A 6,000-nucleotide genomic window follows, 5' to 3' on the forward strand; every position below is an offset into this window, starting at 1 on the left:
TCAACAGAATAATAAAAAAGAGGAAACGCGACGTTTGGTTCTGTTGAACTTGAACTGTTTCCTTCCTGATTTTTCTCGGTTCGTTCATGGTCCAGCAGTAATAATTTGTCCTGTTTTGGTCCCTTACGGTGCCATTATCTGATTATTTGGTTTCCCTTTATTTTCTGGTCAGGTTTAACGGTGGTTGTAGCATCTACCGCATTAATGCGACTCCATACGGATCACTTTTCGTATCTCTGACATCATTTTTGCTTCATAGCTGAACCACGGGGAACGCAAACAGAAGCATCAGGCCTGTTCAATAAATCACACCAACGTTTGTTCCGTTAACATTAGAGCGTGTTTAGTGTCAGCTCAGGTGGGAACCAGCTGCTGCAGCGTCCGTCCTGTGAAGGCGGGAAGTGAACATGTTCTGACCCAGAACCCTGACGTTCTACACGCAGAAAGAGATCGGGAGGAGTCTGGTCTCAGGACGAGCACCGGGTCCAGGTTTTATTTTAAAGCTGCGTCCTCCACCTCCTACCTGCCTGTATGTTGGTGTGGTTGCCATGGAAACGTTTCAGCGTTCGCACTAGGAGGCTGAAATGAAATAACAGATGGTGGATGAATGTAGGTGCGCGACCGACAAAAACAAATTATCACTTCTCTTTATCTGCTCCGAGTAGCGACTTTAAACGAAGCTCGGCAGTTATTGCTGCTTATTAGATTCAATTATGGGAGCAGAAAGGCAGCAGACAGGTTCTGAGCAGGTTCACGGACCGTGGGAAACTGAATGGCAGCTACATTTTCATAACTATTTTCATATCGTTTGATTTGACGTTAAGATTGTTTTCCTGGGAAATCGACCGATCCGAACAAAATCCCCACCTCAGAACCCCAGCAGAACCGAATCAGCGTGGACGGACCGAGTTCCGGTAGCTGGACGCGGCTCCTCGTAAAACGCCACTTCGGACTTCCTCTGCGCATGCGCACATCCTCTGTCCTGCACTTTATTGACCTTGAAACGTCTCAAACACGAAATCCGACACATTAAACACGACCTTCACACTGATAGATGCGTTTTTATCACAGGACCCGGAGCTCCAAACTGGCTCATTACGTACAGACGCAACCACCGTCTGCACGTGGAGCTCATTTAGTTAAAGCGAAAGTCCGCGTTGGTCCCGTCGTTTGACTCATCAACTCTTCCCTGTTGCTAAATTTGCTTCACACTTGTCGAGGTCATCGCCCTCCAATCAGCCGAGTGCTGCAATTAGCGTCAGTCACGCTGCCGCTCTGCGCATTTATCCAGAGGAGACGCATGAACCCAAACCTCTAATCAACCAAATCAGATTAATGGCGACAAATGAGGCGATTAACGTCCGCTGGTCGCCGAGCGCTGCGTCAGGCTGCAGTTTCCTGCCAGCGCCTTTTTCTGATGAAGTATCTGCTGATGGCAACACGGATGTACTGAGAAACACTTAGGCAAATGTTTCCCTCCCGTCTTTGATGTGTGTGTCTGTTTCCCATAGTTTCTGGGCATTTATACAAAATGAGGCCTAATAAAATTAGAGGCTTGTGTGTGTTTCTGTGTCTTCATTTACATGTGGTCCAGTATTTGCATGCAGGCTTGCATGACTGTACAGATGCGTGACAATAACTCATCAAAGTGTCTGTGATGGAGGGAAAGTTTCTGTCTAACAGTCCATCTGTGTTTGTGTGTGTAATTTCCCTCTTCCCTCCTTTCTGCCACCGTGTTGCGGCTTGACGAGGGGAATTCCTGCCATTCACTGGCTGTAACCTGGAACGTGCTCGTTGGGCTGCATTTCTGGATTCTACTAGGATCTCAGGCCCAGATGGCATCTGCCTGGAGCGGTCGCTGGGGACAGCACCAGGGGGCTTGGACCAGCAGCGGGACACATCCTGCTGGAGTCCAGCGGTCCCTGGTGCAGAGAGGAGTCAGAGCAGCCACATGCTAAAACACTAGGAGTCACAGCAGCGGAGGAGGCCAGCGTTTCGCTGTCTGTCCACTGCGTTTCACGTCCCACTTCCTGAACACGGCTCCTGCACCACACTGGACTCCCAGCCGCTCCAGGCAGATGCTGCCCCAAACCTGGTTCTGCTGCTGGATTTCATGAAACAAGTGTGTTAACAAAGCAATGTTTTTATTAAGCGCTAACGTTCATGCAGCACCTGGTGAACGAAACGAGCGGCTTCTATCACGTCAGGCTCATTCAGGACTTTTCTGATCAGTCACATGTCGCAGCCACTGCCAGAAAATGCCGATGTGGCGTCTATAAAAGTCAGCCATTCCCTTCACCACAGCTGAGCAGCGTTTATGAGACACATGTTGACGGCTCCACCTCAATAACTGTCTAGTAAATTCAGTGAGATGTTTCTGTCTAATGGCTTCAGCGTCACGTGAGCTGAGAAGCGCAAATGTAAGGTCTTTATAAAACATAGCATTTATTCCACCTCCCTAAAAACTTCCCCAGGATGCCAGAAACCTGTCCCACCGCGACCTGCAGCCGAGGCCCGAGCCCCTGGCACTGCCACGACAACCTGTGAGCGTCCATGTGTGATTTACGGCCGCCATGACGGCTTAATGACGGCTTAATGACGGCTTTGGGCGCGGGGCTGTGTTTATAGACTGGAAGAGCTGGTTCAGATCCAGCAGGCGCTGCTCCCAGATCAGATTTACCCGTCCGCCTGTGAGCCAGACCAGGAAGAGCTGATCCAGAACGGAGCGCGCCCCTGAGCGGTTCTAGTGCCGCCACCTGGACGGGACGCTGCTATTGGCTGACAGGAGCTGGGAGGAGCTGATTGGCTGCCTCCAGCAGTGAACGATGAGCATTTTATGAATCACTGAAAGAGCTCTAATTAAGTGTAATGACTGCTGAACGTCTGCAGAACAATGATTGGGATAATTACACTTAATCATGGAGAAAGTAACATTTGAGTTTGACGTTGATGCAGCAGCCAGACTCCACGTTTACAGCCGACCGTCACTCACTTTATGGTGTCACAATAAAAACCTCGAGGCTTTGATAAATCTGGATTCTGACCCAGCGTGTCCTTGGAACGACAACCTGGCTGAGCCACTTCCTGCTCTGAGACGAGTACTGGAGCAAAACCTCCTGTAACAAACAGAGCTTTAGCGTCTGAGTGACGGAGGCAGAAGCGGAAGGCTTCCTGTCATCTAGTGGTTTTTGGCTCATGACCATCTAGTGTCTAGCAACATCTACTTGTCACATTTACTCACAGGGCGTCTGGATAATTTAAAGCCAGACCAGAGTTAATTAGAGGTTTGGTTCGTTTGTCATTTTCTCAGAATGTTTGTTTGGAGTCGGACCCTCATCCTCTGCCGTCTTTGGCTCTGGCTTTTACCTGGTGTCCAGAGGACAATGACATTAATGGGCTCTGCAGCTTCTCCTCAGCTTCCACGTGTCATAGAGATTAGACATGATCTAATGTAAACAAAAGGAGAAGTCATTACAGGAGATTAGGCGAAGTCTGTGTTGACTCGGATGATGTCAAAACACTAGTTAGTCAAATGTCTGAAACACAAACCGCAGCTCAGCACGAGGCGCTGCTCCTCCAGCAGCAGCTTCAGCAGCAGCAGCTTCAGCAGCAGCAGCTTCAGCAGCTTCAGCAGCAGCTTCAGCAGCAGCAGCTTCAGCAGCAGCTTCAGCAGCTTCAGCAGCAGCTTCAGCAGCAGCAGCTTCAGCAGCTTCAGCAGCAGCAGCTTCAGCAGCTTCAGCAGCAGCTTCAGCAGCAGCTTCAGCAGCAGCTTCAGCAGCAGCAGCAGCTTCAGCAGCAGCAGCTTCAGCAGCAGCAGCAGCAGCAGCGAGGGAAACCAACCTGCACACTGAGGGATCATCATCACAGAGACACCAGGAAGCTATCACTTATGTTTCCAAAGAACCAAAGAACCTTTTGTGTGGTAAAACAGATTTTATGTAGAAATGAGTCCCTAAAATGTCACAATTTAGAATAAAGACTGGACCCGACCCGTGTGACCCGGTCCGTTGTTGTCTAAGGATGTAGTGCTGCTGTTAGACGCCGTCTGTGGACACCAGACGGCTGCATCGTTGCCTCGGAAGCTCGACTCCAACAGGCTGAAGACGCCTGCAGCGATGTGATGGTGACGCAGAACATTGTCCTCTGTCATTAATTCCTCTTTGATACAAGTCAGCACAGGTGTGACGGTGTCGGTAAAGCAGCTGCTTCGTAAGGTGCTTCTTCATTAGAGGCCACGGGGCTGAATTCCCAGAAAAGGGAAAGTCTTTAATAGACGTTTAGCTGATTTAGTCACATGACCAGTGGACGTTACTGGAGGACGGTAAGAAGTGTTGAGTAGTAAACTGATCTGATCTGGAGGACACCAACCAGAGACAGTAGGAGCTGCAGCAACTCAACTTATTAGGGGGTCAAGGTAAGGGTCAAGATCAGGGGTTAGGACCAGGAGGTCAGGCTCAAGATCAAGGTGTCAGGACCAAGATCAGGGGTCAGGACCAGGATCAGGGGGTCAAGACCAGGATCAGGGGGTCAGGACTAGGATCAGGGGGTCAGGCCCAAGAACAGGGGTCAGGACCAGGATCAGGGGGTCAGGACAAGGATCAGGGGGTCAGGACCAGGACCAGGAGGTCAGGACCAGGATCAGGGGGTCAGGACCAGGGGGTCAGGACCAGGATCAGGGGGTCAGGACCAGGACCAGGGGGTCAGGATCAGGGGTCAGGACCAGGGGGTAAGGACCAGGGGGTCAGGACCAGGACCAGGGGGTCAGGACCAGGACCAGGGGGTCAGGACCAGGGGGTCAGGACCAGGATCAGGGGGTGAGGGTCAGGATCTAGAGTCAGGGTCAGGACCAGGGGGTCAGGACCAGGGGGTCAGGACCAGGATCAGGGGGTGAGGGTCAGGATCTAGAGTCAGGGTCAGGACCAGGGGGTCAGGACCAGGACCAGGGGGTCAGGACCAGGATCAGGGGGTCAGGACCAGGACCAGGGGGTCAGGACAAGGATCAGGGGGTCAGGACCAGGGGTCAGGACCAGGACCAGGGGGTCAGGACCAGGATCAGGGGGTCAGGACCAGGACCAGGGGGTCAGGACCAGGACCAGGGGGTCAGGACCAGGATCAGGGGGTTAGGACAAGGATCAGGGGGTCAGGACCAGGACCAGGGGGTCAGGACCAGGGGGTCAGGACCAGGACCAGGGGGTCAGGACCAGGATCAGGGGGTCAGGACCAGGACCAGGGGGTCAGGACAAGGACCAGGGGGTCAGGACCAGGATCAGGGGGTCAGGACAAGGATCAGGGGGTCAGGACCAGGACCAGGGGGTCAGGGTCAGGATCTAGGGTCAGGGTCAGGGGTTCGTCCCACCATGGAAGCTAGGCTGCTCCACTTTCTGCCGTAGCTGAAAATGGAGGCAGCTGCTTCGTGTCATGTGAGAGTTTTTTCCTGGTTTGTGTCTCTGACACTTGTTTCACAACAGGCTCTAATTGCAGCTTTGTGCATCTGTAGCGGAGTCTGAACGACGCTGCCTCAGGTTCTTCTTCTCTCACTGCTTTCTGCAAACAAACAGCGTCACGGGTGAAAATGAGCCTTTAAACAGTCGTTGGTGAGGTGAGGAAGGTGAGCAGCCTTGGTGAACTGGTTCCAGCTTGGTGTTAATTATTTCTGGTGCCGTAGAACAAGAACAGAAGGAAGGAAGATGGTCGGTAGGAAGGAAACCCAGAACTCGGAATCTGGAACCCAGAACCCAGAACTCTGACTCAAACAAAGTGTGTAAGGTTTTTACACATACACACAAGTAAGCTAGAAGATCTGGGTCATGCTAGTTCTGAAGTTCTGATCGGCTCAGTATAAGAACCCGTCCTGTGAACCCCTCCTCCTCCCGGTCCCTGTACATGAGAAGATTTTAATTTGAATTAGCTCATTTGCTCGTTAGCACACCTGTCTCTCCTGCAACTAATTAAAAGGCAAATCCTGCAAGTTTCTGCATCCGTCGATTGTGGCTCCGTTAC

Source organism: Betta splendens, chromosome 10, assembly GCF_900634795.4.
Source record: "Betta splendens chromosome 10, fBetSpl5.4, whole genome shotgun sequence".
NCBI lineage: Eukaryota > Metazoa > Chordata > Actinopteri > Anabantiformes > Osphronemidae > Betta > Betta splendens.